Genomic DNA, 17,419 nt, shown 5'->3' with positions numbered 1-17,419 from the left:
TTTCCCCCTTTAATGTTGGTGTTGTCATTTCATAAGTTGAGGAAGGACATATTTCAGCACAACCCTGTCAGAAGCCTGTGGTTGCAATAGAGCTGTAGTGTGATGGGTGCTGGTCAATAAGTCAATGGCTGAGAAGAGCTCAGGAGACAGACTGTGGTGTGACTTCCACACACGTTAGGAGACAAAGTCTATGTATGTCAGAAAGCGGACTTTTTTTTTTTTTTTAAGTGAAAAGAGTAGCTTAGGGGATGAACAGGTTGATTTGTGCTTCTTGGCTCCTTGCAATTGATGAAACTCAGATGAGTAAATTATAAGTGTTGGAAACGAGAGAAAATGACATCTGATGGATGATTTATTCATTTATTCAGCGAGAGTTCAAGACTATCTACTGGGAAACTTGTTAAAGGGGTATCTGAAATCAGGAAAGGCATTTAGAGTAAGACGTTCTGGGATACGTTCACCTGAGCTTTCTGGGATCCTGCGGAGAGCGGCTTCTACCGGAAGCGCTAACCTGAAGTCAGCTGGGCCACAGAGTGCTGTTTGGGAGGCAAAGCCCAGCCCAGGGGTAGCTGGCTTGTGCGCTGGAGGCAGCACGGCCCCATCTCAACCCCGATTGTGGGGAGAAAACCCCGGTGGACCGCGCGATGGAGGCGGCTGTCACCGCCCCTCGGCTCCACCACTGAAAAAATGGCACTGACGGTCTTCCCCAGGGAACCTCCTTGTGCTGGGCACGCCTCTCGCGTTTGAACTATGTCTCCACTTTTAGCTTTCCTGTCTTTTTTTTTTTTTTCCTTACAGTCTTATTTTATGGATACACACCCTCCTCCCAGTGGCCATGCTCATCTAGGAATGGCGATGATCTAGATTCGCCCCAGTTTCTGTATAATCATGAACTCCCATCATTATCCCCAAAGTCAAGGGCAGTAGCCTCAGACACTGAAAACTATGTAACTTGGGGCCCTGGTGGCGCAGCGTGTTAAAGCTCAGAACTGTGAAGCTGTTGCCAGCCACTGCGGCACCGGTTCCATCCCCAGTCCTAGAGTTGACCCACAGAGCGCAGCAGACCTCGCCTGTCTCTTCGCTGCTCCCCTCAGCAGTGTATTTCAGTAGGTCTGCCTGTTCTGCTCCCCATTCTGTCTCTGGTGAATCCTCTCACTTCATCCCCACCTCTGGTCTGTGCCCAGTTCTTGTATACATAAATAAAAAAATTGTAAAAAAGCAAAAAGGAAAGAAAAGAAAAAGAAAACCAACCAAATTCTTAGAAAGTGGGCAAGAGATCTTGTAATGTGGGCAGGTTTACAGCTTCTCTAACACTGAGATGGTAAAATCTTTTGTAAAATTCAGGACTATTAATGAAGATTAGCAAATCAAAATCATGCGTTGATTCTGAGAAGGTTGTGACCATGGGCAGAATCGCAGCAAAATCCCTGGACACGTGGGGATTCAGGCTTTGCAAGTTCTCTAGAGAAGTGGATTCTCTTGAACTCATTCTTGGGTTTAACAGCCACCCCTCTGAGGAAGTTCAGCCAATGCTTCTTATTTTCAAGCAACATAATTCAAGGCCAGAATTTTTCTATTCTAGATGTCATCACTGTTACAAATGAGCTGTTAAAAGGGGTGACTTGCATCTATAAGAGTGAAAAAGGTGGAAATGTCAAGCCCCAGATGGAACGCCACCTTGCAATAATATTTATTTGGTATTTCACAGATAAATATTTTCCTGCAATATTTCTCTGTGAGCCTTAGATTTTGAAATTGTATTTCTTATTTTGTAAAGGAGCAAATTCTTGCTTAGTATAATATGCAAGAATAGTAGTAAAAATAGAAAATAGTAGTTAAAATATTCCATACCCTTTTTACTTCCCATTACAATATCAAACAATTAGAGAACAGAATAGTAAACCCCAAAGCCCTCCATCGCTGGGTTTGTGGCAGGGGAAGTTCATGCAGAATTAATAAGGAAAATGGATTAAAATTTTCAGAAAAAAGCAACTATACTCTATCCAAACCAGTGACACCAGAAATTCTGCACCGGGCCACCATCTTAGCCAACAGTTAGTGTAACACTCTTAAAATGCTTGAATGATCATCAGTCTTCCGAACAACAGTCTCACATCTACTTCTAATCTAAGCAGTTTGCATCATCCTCCTCAGCCAGCGGAATTAACATGCAGCCTCAGTGGGTGGTAATTCTGAGACCGAACTGGTTGGGGTTTGCTAAGACTGTCATATAAATTTTGGGTTTACAAAGCCAAGAGTTATTTCTCTGGGAAAGAATGATTACTTATTTCTGAAAATAGAGCAAACCAGAACAAATTGAGAGGCTGTAAAGCACGTTGGCGTTAGTCTAGCTCTGGGCTAGTGGGTCTGGGCACCTGTACAACGTAAATAGTGCAGGTGAGCTCACGTGGAGGTTTGGCAAGCCCAAGATTTGGAAGGCGAGGGGCTGGGTTCTGTTTTGGACAGGGGCCTTGAACCCATGAGGCTTCTTGGGGTGGGCAAAGCTATAGCTTCACCATTTCTACAACCCTGGCACCTGGCATGCTTTTGGTATAAAATGTATTAGTCAGCTACAGCTGCCAGATCGAAGTCCAAGGTCAAGTTTTTGGCAGGTATGGCTTCCTCTGAGGCCTTTCTCCTTGACGTGGAGATGATAACCTTCTTGCTAAACTTTACATAGTATTTTCTCTGTGTATACAGGTGCCTGGATTCTTTTCTTATAAGACACTAGCATTAGGGCTCCACCTTAAAACCTCAGTTAGTTTTAATTACCTCCTTAAACACCTTATGTCCAAATATACTCTCAAAGGGTTAGGGTTTCAACATAAGAATTTGGGGGTAAGGGGTCATAATTCAATCTATAATATAGTAATAATTTCCCTTTAAATAAAGAAAAATGGTTGTTTCCTAATTTCGTTACTGATAAATGACAGGGATCACAATTGTAGCCATTTATTGTTATTCTTGTAGTTGATCATAGAGTTTCACAAAGAGGCTTTGTCAAACATTGCATTTTAGAGGACTTACAAGGAATTTATTGCTAGAAGTTTCACTAAATGTGAATCTACTTCCTGTTGCCACACAAGTGGCAGACCTATCAGGGAGGTTACTAGAGTCTCAAAGCCACTTACTTGCATTCATCACTCAAATTCCATATCCAAGTCCTGACTCATCTCCTCTCATTGATGCAACTGGTCACAGTCAGTTCCAACAATCAGTTTGTGTGTCCTCCAGATGAAAGTGACCCTGGCCTTACTTGCTTTTGAGCCCATTTGAATCTCTTCACTTAAAGCTGTCGGTGTTACTTAATACAAGTGATTTTAAATTTTTTGTGGGGTCAAGACTCCCATAAAACTTGATGAAAGCAATGGACTCTACAGAAAAAATGTGTGTACACAGACACTAAGTTTGGCATGGAAGGAATTCTTGCCTTATAGATCTAGCAGCCCAGAAAGACTGTTTCACAGGTTTGCCACACCTATAGCTTTCTCTTCATTCCCCCAACACACAGACACACGGGAGCTTAGAATTTTCTCTTTGGATGCTTGATGTCATACTTTCCCTATATGGAAATGTCTGAGTGTTACTTTTAAATGCAACTGGGTAGTGTTTTATGCAAAAGCAATTATTCTCTTGAACCTGTGCTTCTGGTATCACTTAGGTAACGTGTTGCCTCCTCTATCAATATGTAATGCAAATCAGATTTCAATGGCAGTAAATAATAGGAGCCGACGTTTTACTGAGAGCTTGAGAGCTCGCTACATTAGACCCTCTACTAGAAGCTTGCCGTGGATACTAGCTATGTAAGGTTGCCTGAAGGAGACAGGACGGTCAAGAATATTCCACAATGGATCCACTCGAAGGCTCACCATCGGAAAAGTGTGTTGACTAGAAAGAGTTTGTAACAGAAAGACAGAAACAGGTGACAGAGAAGTAACTAAGGGCATTGCCATCCTGTGTTGCCCAGGAAACCACCTGCTGTAAATATCCCCTGTCTCAATGGCAGGTGGTTCATAGGGTTCATGAAGAGATCATTTATTCTTCCTGCCAGATCAAATGCATTGGCACCCTGATGCCATTAACTATTCTCTTCATCTTTGTTCTGGTTCTGTGTTCACCAACCAACTTGACCTATGTTGTCTGCTTCTGGAAAGAATGTGCCTCTAAAGTGGGTTTCATATATCATGTCCCCTGTGACAGAGGGGGCATCAGTGACAGGTTTCCAGTCACCACATGCCATTCGGAGACTAAATGTACTGGCTTATTCACACATGGGTGTGCTTCTGAGCTTTGTGACTGTTGAAGCTTTATTGACAATAAAGAATGGATACTTTGGTGTTGCTTTTTAGTTCTTTGTGCCTCTTAGTTGGGGAGAGCAGCCTCTTGGGAGCTAATCATTGTGTGAGGTCAGCCAAAAGGGAGTTTCTAGAACTCTAAAAGGTTGGTGAGGCCCCTTCACCAGCCTTTTCACTACGCTGCCACCTGTCACACTGTTCCACATGACCAGGCTGACAGATACCAGGTGAACATGTGTGTGGGGATTCAGCATCTTGAACCTCAGTACAACATTTTTTTTTTTGAAGGGATGTTATTTACAAAAAATGATATACTAGACATTCTATTCCATAGTTCCTTTTTTTTTAGGTTATTGAATTGTATTAGTTTTATTAATATGCTGGTGTTTTTTATATCTGTAAATATCTGGGGTTACATTTTGACTCCTTCATATATTCACATGCTTCATTCACCCTCCCTCGTCAAGGAGCCATATATAACCTTCGTTCCCTTATTCCCTGCAGTCTCCCCTCTGCACCCTGTGATGGTATGTACTTTTCTAAGTATATAATGCTGTTTTGCCAGTATATATGTTTCTGATTATTATAGTCCACAGATAAACAAAGCCATCTGATATCTATATTTTAGTTTTCTACTTATTGCAGTTGGTACGATCACTTTTAACTTTCATTCATTTTGTTTCAAAAGCCATAGCTCCTTTTTTCCAGACCTACGCACAACAATTAACTCCCAAGAGAATGATTTCCTCAACTGAGAGTCACAAAGAGCTAAAAAGCAATACCAAACTATCCTATATTTATTGTCAATGAAACTTGAACAGGCACAAAACTCTGCATCATATACTATTTTCCTGATATCCTGAGTAAAACTGATGCTCTGGGAGCTAAGTGGTGGTTTCCTGTGGCTCCAGCTTCTCGGGGTTCTACTGTGAGGACACTCAAGGTGCTGTTGGACATCCGAGAGCCCCGCCTGAGACATCTACTAAACGTTTGTGCACATGTGACTTTCTTGTCTTGGGCTTTTTAGTTCCATAATCTTTAGTTACTTATTCTAATAGGATTATTTCTTTACTCCAGAAAGTGAACTGGCTATTTCCACCCTTTTAATAATGCACTCAGATTGCTACATTTTAATTTTGATCTTAAGTAACTACAATCCCCAGTGAACAGAACATGGTTCCGTGGCAATTCTTCTCCATTATGCCTAAAAACACCAGTGTGGTCCCTCTTGCTGGCTAGTTTATGGTGAATAATTGGACTATATGTTTTATGTATATTTTGAGGATCAAACCAATTACAGTAATCACTATAAGTAGAATTTGCTAATTATAGGATAATTTCAAAAGTTGATCTTATTTATGATCAAAAGTAGCAAGCACTGTGTGTGCCTAATAACCTGTGTGCCAACCTTTAGAAACGAGAAAAAAAGGAGGGGAAAGGGAGATTCTGGCAACAAAAAGGTGCCATCTGTTCATATATAGCATTTTGTCTTGTATTATTCCACACCAGTTCTCAGATACAGCTAATAAGAAACCTAAATATAACATTTAAGTAAAATACAATATTACTATGGAATAATGCACTCACATAGGGTATGAGGATGCGTTTCAATCTAATTTTAGCTCTAGGGTACAAGTAAAATAAAAATGGCAATATAAAAAATGTTTATCTGTGCTTTATCTTTCCTGTTATTATTATGTTCCCACATACCTTCAAAGGCAATGCTGTTGAAGAGACTTTTGTTATGGAAGTTTCTAGAAATTTCTGGGTACCGGATACTGACCTTTGAAAAGTATCAACATTTTTCTATACTTGTTCATCTGCACACTTTGTAACTCCTGTTTTTGTGTTTTTCTAGAGAATTTGAAAGTAACCTCACACATCAGTCGTTTTGCTACTAAATGACTAGTGAACTTCTTTGGGGAAGGGGAGGGGGGAGTGGTTGGCAGGAGGAAGGGAGGAAAAAGTTCTCACATATCCCAAAATTTACAACATCAGCTAAGCCCATATTCAAATACCACTGATAGTCAAACATCCCTTTATAGTTTTTTTCTGCTCAGGATCCAAACAATCTTCTTAATTTTGATTTAGGTATGCCTCAAATAGAGGAAGGAGCCACATTTTCTTTACTGGTCTGGCTGAATTTCTTCTTTAAATAGATCTTTAAAAATATTTGGTCTCAGTTCTGACATATTGATGTCTAATATAGTTACCGTATCTAGAAGCTTATCTAGAAGCTTATTCACTTTGTGTTCTGATTTTGTTTTTTCTAATCTTTGATATTTAATTTTTGTATTTCTTATCTGTTTTCCCTACTGGTTACCTTTACACTAATAGTGTACATGATACACTATTCCCTTTTTTAGATGATGCTTAACTCTGCTGGTTGGTTATAACTCTTCGCCTTTTTCCTCTCCTCTGAGATCTAAATGTCCAGTGTTGATGGTTTTTAGTGACTTTCTCAGAAACAGTCCTTACAATTTGTAGGTGATCTCCTTTAAATCCTATTTAATGCCTGGGGACCAATCAGCAAGCTTACTCTGTTTTCCACTTACTCTTCCTATTTTTTTCTGTGTTATTTGAACATTGTTAGAACATATAAAATTTCCATGTTGTTTTATCCTTACAGGCAGTCTCTCTCGTGCGCGCAGGCGAGCCTTCTCTGAACATCTGTTGATTCCTGATACTGGTTCTCCAGTAAGACTCTCAGAAAGACTCTTGGGACCCAGTCCTTGAGTATTTGAATATTTGTACTTCTATGACCTTCTATTTGAAGCATGCTCTAGGTGTTTCAAAATCCTTGGTTCACATTCTATTTTCTAGAACATCTTTTACAAAATGTTTTGTGCTTCAGAAAGTGCTCTTAGCTTTTACTGGTTTTATTTGAGTTCATAAAATTGTTTTCCTTCATCAAAAAAAAAAAATGGTTTTAGTAGAAATGTCCAGTGTTGATGGTTTTTAGGTGACTTTCTCAGAAACAGTCCTTACAATTTGTAGATTCAAATCTTTAATTGTGTGAAAGTTTGCTTGAATTGTTGTTTTATATAGTTGCTGGCTTTCACTTCTGGGAGGAAGAGTTTCTTCTAGGGGAATTCATGCTAAATCTCCTTTGAATCTGTTGTTTCAAATCTTTGGTAAAATCTTTTAGTCTTTTTTCTCTATTAATTTCACTCCTTATTTTAGCTCCGGGGGCTCTCACTGTCCGTTTCATTATCTCTCTGTTTCTTTGGTCCTTCGAACGTAGCCTTGGTTTCTTTCTCTTTTTTTCCCAACAGGCATGTGAAAAATGTTCCTCTTGACCTATTCCAGGGAAATATAAACCCAAACCACGATGAGATAACTCCTCACACCTGTGACAATGGCGCACATCCAAAAAACCAGAAGTAGCAAGTGTGGTGAGGCGGTGGGGGGAAAGGAGCCCCATTGCTCAGCCCAGGGGAAAACAGGGGGGGAGGTTTGCAGAGTCTGGACATAGAACCCCCATGTTATCCAGCAATTCCACTAATATATGCACACACCTAATATACTTATACACCTAATATATAAAACCACTCATTCGTGAGCCTCCAGGGTGGCGCAGGGGTCAAGTTGGCACTATCCAGTTACCTTCAGCCTCTGTGGCATGAGTTTGACCCCCAGCCAGGGAGCGGACCACAAGGTACATGCTTCTGTCTCTCCACTGCTCCCCTCAGCAGTTTATTTCAGTCCATCTGCCTGCTCTGCTCCCCTCTCTGTCTCTGGTGAATCCCCTCAGCCCCACAACTATAGCTTACACCCCAGTTCTTGTATGCATAAATAAATGAATCTTTTGCAAAATTAAAGTAAAAAAATAAGTAAATAAAACCGCTAATTTGAAGTGACACATGCACTGCCGTGTTCATTGTAGCACCACTTACAGTAGCCAAACTGAGGAGCCACCAAGCCCCAGACTGGCGCGTGTCTAACGCATGTTTCCGAAGTACTTCTTCCGTCTTGTGTTTTCTCTTCTTTCCCGAGTTTCCAGCTTTGTTTCGGTATCACCATGGTTCATTATCATCCTAGCCATCCCCTTTCTGAGCAGTTCTAACTCTGATTTGTATAGTTCTTTCAAGCTTCGATTGCTTTTAAGATTCTTTTAACTCACTTTGAAATTTACTTTCATCTTGTTCGCGGTCGTATTAGTGTATGTTTTCATTATCCTTGGAACTTTATTTGGCTCATTTCTATCTTTCTCCTTGTCATATCTTTGCATAGATAAACTTTCATATATTTCCACATAGAAACAGTCTTTTTCACTTTCCATTGAGAAATAAAAGAGTTTTCTTAGACAACCAGAGGATGGTTCCTTCCTATGGCTCTTTTCTCTGTTGTTACTTTGAGGTATTAAAAACCCGTTCTTTATATACTCATTTCGCTGTCTTCCAGGACTGAAACCTGATTCACAAAACTTCCTGCCTCTAACTCTGTGTCCTTCCAAGGTTTCTCCTTCCAGGTCAGTCTTGTTAACGTTAAATGTGTTTGTTGTTCGTTTCGTGCTGAGCTCTATCTCAGACCCTGCTTCTCTACTATGAGAACTTCTGTCTCCCTGGGATTCCAGAGTCTCCTGTGGATGAAACCAGCGGGTTTATTCTTCTCTCAGTAAGGGAGTGAGGGAGACAAAGGGAAAAAAATGACTCTCTGTCTTTCCAAAGGGAAGTACTTGGACTGTCTGAGCGACTGCAGGCCGAGGCTGCCTCTGCAGGGTGAAATTCCCTTGGGCCCTCCTGGTGTCTTGTGGTGTCTCCATGCTTGCCCTAGCCTGGCGCCTGACGCATGTGAGGAGGTCTTTGACTTTCAGTTTGGATTGCCTCAGCTCCTGGTCCTGTAAGGATCTCTTCTTGTGGGGGCACCTGTTTGTTGATTTCGATTTCAGAGAAGCAGTGTGTAGGACTGTTAGTATTCTCCTTTCTTTCCTAAGCTGCTTATTTTCGCTGATCCCCTCTGCAAGCCCTACTGCTGTCTGGGGTGAGGCTACACTGACCCATATCCTGGTTACCTGTTTTATATAAGAGGATATCTGTGTTCTGCATCTTTTCTTTTTCTCTCCTCAATGTTCCTTCTGTTTTTTTTTTTCCATGATAAAGCAAAACCCTGCTGCTACTGTGTTTTTGGCACTGGAAATCCCAATTTATCAAAAGCAAGAATAGTGTGAGGTATTTAGCTTTTGATTTCTGGCTTCTCTACTTAGGGTTTGTCAGTATTTCCAAGAGGATGGTAGTAAATGGATGTTAGAATCTGGAACCAAGCTCTTTGCCACCAACTTGCAGGCAGTTCTGGCAAAATCAAACCAAAACCAAATAAAACGAAAACACTCTAGGCACAGAGTTTGGTGTGTGTCTGTAATGGGTCCTGGATGACTTAAGTCTTAAATAAGACTCAGTACATTAGATTGGTCCATCCAGTTCGACAGGTCCAGAACATCAAGTTCTTTCTGAGATTATTTTGCTATTTAAATTTTTCTCTTTGTAATGGACCTAAAGCATAGAGCATAGAGCATTGATCCACAAATAGTTATTAGATTGGACAATAGTGGTTCCACAAAAGGATTATGGTCGTCATTATAAAAGGAAATTATCTAGGGCAAGCTGGTTAAGTCAACTACTTCTAGGCTGCTGAATAGATACAACCATAATTTTGGAAACCTAAGCCGGTCAAAGTAAACTCCTGTATCTCTTCAAATTAATAGGAAGACATCTAATCAAGTGAGTCAAAAACAAAAAGGTAACTGTGAGACAGGATTTAGGCATGGAGCTGTGGGGGAGAACAGGAGGCCTTACTTCGCCCTTCTAAACTGGGGCAGTGTTATTTCAGGTTGCTAACAGAACCAAAGAATGACAGGTGACCTGTGGGTCGCTAAAAAATCTCTAGGCCAAATGCAATGGACTGCCACTCACTCTGAGTTGCGTGGGCACTGTACTTACCGCGGTAGCTCAGGCCAGGGCTGCTGCTAAGCAAACACCTCAGTTCATCACACGGACCCTGAGAAGAATCTCAGCTCTTGTGTCTACCTACTGCTCGCTGCAAAGGACTAAAACCAAACCTCCGACCCAATAATGCCACTACCTCCATCTGGATCATGTAGAATCAACGTGAAGAATAAATTCACTTTTATTCTAGAACCTGAGGAATCTCTCCCATTTTTTGGCTGTGCTTATTCTGGTCCCTGGATTTTTTTTTTTTTAAATTATTTATGTATACAAGAACTGGGGTACAGGCCAAAGGTGTATGTGTGTGTGTGGGGGAGATGAGAGCATTCAGCAGAAACAGTGGGGAGCAGAACAGGCGGATCCACTGAAATCTACTGCTGAGGGGAGCAGCAGGCAACACAGGAGAGGTCTGCTGCACCATGGGGGTCAGCTCCCTGGCCGCGGATCGAACTCATACTGCAGTGGCTGCTGACAGCTTCAAAGTGCTGCATTTTAACCTGTTGCGCTACCAGGGAAAGGCCCTGGTCACTGGATTTTTAAGGAAAGTCGCCACTGCAGAGTTCAGTCTTAGCCATCACAGAAGCCAACTGGGCACATTAAGGATAGGTAGGGTGGAGGCGTTTCTATGTCCATGAATTTAACAACTATGTTGAATTTTTTTCCATCTCTACTAATTCTTTGAGGCCATGAACTGGAAATCACTGAAATAATTGATCCTCAAATACTATTAATTTTAGATCACTCTTGAAATAGAAGGTACTAATGTTCATTAAAAATTAAACTCTGGGCCCTCCCTGGTGGCGCAGTGGGTTAAAGTACAGCACTAAGAAGCTTAAGCCACCTCCGCATGAGTTCGATTCCTGCCTGCCCTGAAGGTGACCACATGGCGCCGCAGACCTCTCCTGACCCACCCGCTGCTCCCCTCAGCAGTGGACTTGGTCAATCTGCCTGTTCTGCTCCCCGCTCTGTCTCTGGTGAATCCTCTCACCCTCCGCAACTCTGGCCTGTACCCCAGTTCTGTACGAATAAATAAATCTTTAAAAAAAAAAAAAAAGTAAGTGGAGGAATTAAAAAAAAAAATTAAACTCTACAGGGGCCCTCCCTGGTGGCGCAGCGGGTTAAAGTACCACACGAAGAAGCTACAGCCACTTCCTCATGAGTTCGATCCCCCCCCCAACACCTGCTCAGGAGGAGATCCACTTGGCGCGGCAGACCTCTCCTGACCCACCCGCTGCTCCCCTCAGCAGTGTACTTTGTCGATCTGCCTGTTCTGCTCCCCACTCTGTCTCTGGTGAATCTTCTCATCGCCCCTGCACCTCTGGCCTGTACCCCAGTTCTATATGCACTTTAAAAAAAAATTAAACACTTAAATGAGTTCATGACTAGGGGAACATGCACTAAAAGTTTGTTTACTCCTGTGATATGAACCCAAAAGCATATATAAGTATGTGCAGGCAGGTCAGTACAAATACATATATTTTACAGAAAAATAAGTAGAAAGAAAGAACATTTTAACATTTTATCTTATTTTGTATAAGAGTAGCAAACAGTAGCTCTGAAACACGTCTGGTTTCTTTAAGACTTGGGTTGAATTGCCTCAGTTGAGATGCTAAGATGTCCAATTTGTGAAATCAGTCTAAAATCATGAAACTAAAATCATGTTCCTCAGAAACACTTTGTGTGTCTTCTACAGTCTCAACCACTGAGAATTCAGCAAACACAGGAAATCTGAAAGGATAATGCGATTCTTTATGTGCTCTTACATTGCTCTCAATCTGGTGGTTGAGCTCTAGAGACGCGAATTAGCACAGTTACTAGCATTGCCTGTGCCAGAGACACAATGACAGAGCACGTCAATGCTACTACACTCAGAGAATGACAAATCATGGCGGATGACGCTTAATGTAAAGATCTGGCTTCAACGTGTAGCTGTTGAAAGGCAGGAGAAGTCCCTGTATAATTGTCCAGGGAGTAGCTTTCCTGGTTGCAAGATGGGGCTGCAGGGGGAGGTGGAAAGCTGATTATGCATCTCCTGTCTCCTGAGAGAATGCGGACAGAGCCTCAGTCATCAAGAAGGCCTGCTGGCTTTTGCCTGTGCAGTCTACAGTAGCACTTTGCGTTTGCTGAAAGAGACATCACAGCTCCAGATGGTCTTTCTGATAATGTACCTCCTACTGTCAAACATTCTTTTCATGTGAGCTGATAGGGAGAGATTTGAAAAGCTTTGTGGGATATGAGACTATTAGAAGAAAGGGAAAGCAAGCCATCTAGTCAAAAGCCAAGAGCAGCCCAAAGCAGGGGAGAAGAGCTGGAATTATTCAGGGTGCCTATCTCTGCAACTGTTCCACAGTGCAGGGTGACATGACTCTTGAGGCGAAGAATTTAAATTGTAGTCAAAGTAGTTCAGCATTGGGATGAATTTTTAAAACAAAGATTTTTTTCCCTAAAGTTTTGCACAATCACAAGATGACAAATGGATGCAGCAAGATCGGCACATTGAGGACAATAAGCAGACCCTTCAAAGAATTTATGGCGCTGGTTGGAAAAGACACGTTTATCTTTGATTCCATTTTATACATGGTACTTGGGATTCTGCAGAACTCTTCATTTTGAACTATAAAGGACTACTATAAATGACTCTAGCAGATTCACGAATTCTAAGGAGGGGAAGAGGTAAGAGAGAAAGAATAGGAATTCTGTTTTTTTTTTCATTTAGCATCTCCACACAAAATGAGACACTCCATATGTGCCTGGTTTAAGAATAGTTTTCCACTTTAAGCCTATTCTTATCCTATCCAACAGAACATCCTGGTACAGCACATTGTTTCTGTTTGAATAGCACTGAGGGATGTTCCAGTGATGACCTGGCTCCAAATCACACCTGCACCCTCTGGGTTGCCTGCCAGCTCAGGGTCCTACCTGCGCAAGATTCTGGAGGTCACTCTTCTAGCAGATGTGACTTTGGTCTTTTCTCACCTTTTCAGTAGGAAACTAGCAGGAGAGTTTGGAAATAGCCAGAACAGAGGATTTTCATATTTGAGGGTTCCCTGGTCTTACTCATATGTCAGAAGAGAATATTTGATATCTTGTTTGAGTCTCAGGAATCACAGATCTGACAGCCCATCAGAATTAGTGACCTGAGATTTACCACTCAAGCTGTCTTCTTTTCCAAGTTTCCCAAAGAGGTAAATTTTGCATGGCTAAGGAGGGGTAGTATAGAGACTCTTCTTCTGTGTGGTAAAGCCACATGAGTGCTAACCATGTGTGTGGGCTGAGCCGTGAACAGTGAGGTGGCCCACAAAAAGCCACGACTCTCCATTCATCCATCCAACAAATATTTATTGAACACCTACTATATGCCAAGTACAGTTTCTAGCTGTTGAAGAGCTGTAATAACCTAACAAATCCTGTGCTGTGGAGCTAGCTTTCTAGTAGGGGAAGTAGAGGAGAAACAGGATAAATAAATACATTCCCTACCTAGTTATGTAGTGATGAGATTACAGGCTAAAACAAAGGATGTAAGGTGCATTAGAAGGTATGAAGTATCTTTGCAAATTGATGTACACAATAAATAAGATGGCAGTGAAGGCTTTGCTGAATGATTTTTTTTTTAGTATGGACCTGAAGGAAGTGAGGGAAGGACCTAAGGAATTGTCTGGGGCTGGAGGAGCAGCAAGTGCAAAGGTCCTGGGGTAGAATTGTGCTTGGGCCCTTTAAGGAAGAGTGAGGAGGCCACTGTGCCCAAAGAAGAGTAAGGGGAGGAGGAGGCTGTACACAGCAAGAGATGAGGTTGGAAAGGACACCACAGGGTCCAATCATTTAGGGCACAGGCAAGGACTTGGAATTTTATCTGGAGAGAGACAGCAGTCTTTGTAAGCTTTTGCATGGAGGGATGATCTGGTCTCTCATGCTAAGTGGGCCATGCTGAAAATAACAGAAAGAGGGCCGGATGGAAGCAGAGAGATGAGTTAGGAGACAAGTGCAGTAACCCAGCTGAGTTTGTCAGGGAAATGACTTGCAATTTATTGGCTGTTTATGGTCTGTAACGTACCCTTTACAAGCTGGGATCTCACTACCAGAGCCAAAAATTGCCTAAGCACTTCATTGTTTACCCAGAATCAGGCTGGCACAAAGAAGCAGGTGGAAAACCGTTCCAAATACAAGTGCATAAAACAGCGTGTTAGCTTGCTTCTTGGCACAGAGCTCCCATAAAGGATTCTTGTGTTTATGCTGCCGGAGGCTTGTGGTTCCTTCCATGACTGCTTGAAAAGAACCACAAGTCTGAATCTCCCTTTTCACACTCTTGCTAAAACAGCATCTGACCCACTGCATTTACGTAGGAGCTTTGCCTGTTCCAGCAATTAATTTGAAGTCCATAGGAGATTAAACAGCCCTCTCATAGACTAGACTGAATCCTGACACAGAAAAGGAACATTAGTGAAAATGCTGGAGAAATCAGAACAAAGCCTGTATTTTAGTTAATAGCATTGTCTCCCTGTGAATTAGTTTATACGTGCGTGGCTAACGTGGCAGATATTAGATGGAACTCTAGAAGAAGTGAAGTAAAGGGGATGCATGAACTTTCTCTGTGTGCTAGTTTTGTGACTTTTCTGTAAATATAAAATTATTCCAGAATTAAACATTTATTTAAAAGAAAGTCCCCTTAAGGAAAAAGAAAAAGCACCAGACTGAATCCATTGAAAGATTGTTTTAAAAAGGTAAAATGGACCATAGCTATATCCTGCGTGTTTAATAATTTTTATCTGTGATTAAAAAGTAGGTTATTACCCAATAAAGTGCTGGAAAATAGACTCTTCCTTTATTGGTTTCGTTTGGGTTAAACTGTGTTTCAAACACTTCCATTGCTCCCTACATTAAAATGCATGTCTGTCACTTTTATTCTCAGAACCTACTCTGCTTGGAAAATAGATATTTTCCAAAACAATCTGCCAGTCCCAAACCTAGTTACGTGTTATTTCTTTCTCCTTGCCTTCCTCCAGACTTCTGTCTTCATTCTCACTGTACCCCTGACTTCACTTTCACTGAGCAAATGCCACGGTGTGGAACTGGCCCTATGATATCCCCACTTCCTTCCTCCAGTGTGAATATGACCTGTGTTTGTTTGTCGTCCTAAAGCGCTGAGGAAAGAAATTTGCCATCTTGTTAGAAAAAAAAAAAAAAGAGTTTTCTCTTCTCAATGTCTGGAGGCTTAGACCAGGAGCAGTGAATATAAATGTCCTTAGGGCGTCGCCAGCCACCGGAGGGAGGTGGAAGCAGTCGGGATAAGGGGTGTGCCACTGGGGCCCAGCCCCACTGCCCGTTCCTGGAAAGCCATGCCTTTTCTAGAACCCGAAGAGAAGCTGGAGCCTGCTCCCAAGCAAAGTGTTTTACAAATACTGATTAGGAAAATGTGACCGGCCACAGTCTGCAGCAGTAGCGAGGCATACGAATTTGAGCAGAGAAAAGATTAATGGGATTTTGATCCAGCTGGGAATTTCCCAACAAGATGGAGGCCTTCAGGAGTGTTTCTGAGTCCCGAACACAGGGCTGCACTTCAGTGACCACAGAAAGAGGGCAGACAGACCTCAACTACAGAATTACAGGATGCCGGGCAGCAACTCACCAGCATATTGGGTAACACGTTCTCACGACCCACAAGGCCCTAGACTTAGAAAGTTCTCTCTGGCGTCTGCTTTCTGTGGCCACAAACCAAGCCCACAGCAGAGAGCTGAGGGTGAGCAGCTGGCGATCACTAGTATCTCAGGGAAGCTTTAATGAAATCTTGGGGATGCAGGGATTAGACCGCTCACCTGGCTGGCAGCTACATGCACATGCAAACCCCCCAGGAGCCGGACCCCCAGCCGTGGCTTGGCCCAGACACAGGCAGAGGATGACATCTTTGTGGGCCTTATCAGCACCAGAAACTGCGTTTGCATGTAACGTGCCTCACGCCTTTCCTGGGAAAGGGGAGTCGCGTCAGCTCTCCGGGCTTGCTGCTCCGTCCCGGCCTCTCTGCCGCTGTCTCTGGAGCTCTGCCTGGCCACAGACATTGAGCAGGCAGACGTGTTCTTCCCCGCACCACACAGCCAACCTCGCTGAGGTTGACTCCAGGCTTCTGGAAGTCCTAGGAGCTGCCGTGGGGCTATTCACCTCCCTCTACTCGCCCACCCCAGCCTGTTTCCCCCTTAGTTTCTGCTGAAAGCAGATTAAGGTACTGAGGTGAATCCTCCATGTCTGATTTTCGTCCTTGCTTTCACGCATGCTTTGCTGGGGTCCCGGCTACGCATAACATGAGCAAAAGGAACCAAACTCAGCACCTTCATCCCTTTTGTGTTCAAAAGAGGAGGCTTCCCCCCCCCTTAATATTTAATTATTTTGTAGAAGAACTGGGGTGTAGGCCAAGTTGCAGGGGGCGGGGGTGAGAGGATCTACCGGAGACAGAGTGGGGAAGAGACCAGGCGGACTGACAGGTGAGACAGGAGAGGCCTGCCGCTCTGCTGGCCATGTGGTCGGCTCCCTGGCCAGGGATGGACGCCGCCTGTCGGGGCGAGAGCGCTGGGACTAAACCAAACGGGGAATTTCAAATCGGGAACGAGGGCTATTCACCTCTCCCTGTTTTAGGCCGTGAAGTAAAATCGAAAAGGTCTGTGCTAGGTGGAAGCACAGTGCTGGTTGAAGGCGCCAGGCGGCTCTGCACCGCCCAGTTCCGTTCTGGCCCTCGGCAATTCTGCAAGGCCCCGCGCAGGGCACGCGCTTAGCAAACACGGCTGCCCCTCGGTCCCTGGGCAGCGAAGATAAATAGCAACAGGGCCGTGCGCCTAAGGACCAGGAGGAATTTCATCCGACACCAGGTCGCTGGTATTTACACAGTACCACGACAGATATTTTATTCTTATAAGCTCTGATGCCAGTTTCACGGATCTCAAATAAAAATATTTTTCCAAGTGTATTTAAGAAAGCCATTTGGGGAGTCCACAGTGGTCAAGAGTTCTAGGGGTGGGGGGAGCGCAGCTCTGAAGGCTGAGAGCGGAATCCTCATTCCCAGCTATGTTCAAAGAGAAGCCTGACATTCAGATATTTGTGATGGCGTAAGTTAATCTCACTGGATGGAGGGATAAACGAGTGGAAGGTTTGGCCAGTACCCACTCGTGCCCCACCTCCAGCCCGCCCCCGTCCCAC

The 17,419-nt window shown here is 43.1% G+C and overlaps 1 protein-coding gene across 2 annotated transcripts in view; it reads right to left on the bottom strand.

The window, feature by feature from the left end:
* The window catches only part of GALNTL6 (polypeptide N-acetylgalactosaminyltransferase-like 6), an 849,045-nt gene that overhangs the window by 28,116 nt on the left and 803,510 nt on the right, over positions 1-17,419 (bottom strand). The gene's annotated exons all lie outside the window — the stretch shown is intronic.

Source organism: Condylura cristata, unplaced genomic scaffold, assembly GCF_000260355.1.
Source record: "Condylura cristata isolate star-nosed mole 26May11 unplaced genomic scaffold, ConCri1.0 scaffold00014, whole genome shotgun sequence".
In the NCBI taxonomy this organism is placed as follows: domain Eukaryota; kingdom Metazoa; phylum Chordata; class Mammalia; order Eulipotyphla; family Talpidae; genus Condylura; species Condylura cristata.
Note: the sequence above shows the minus strand (reverse complement) of the source record. Positions and strands in the feature narration are given on the sequence as shown.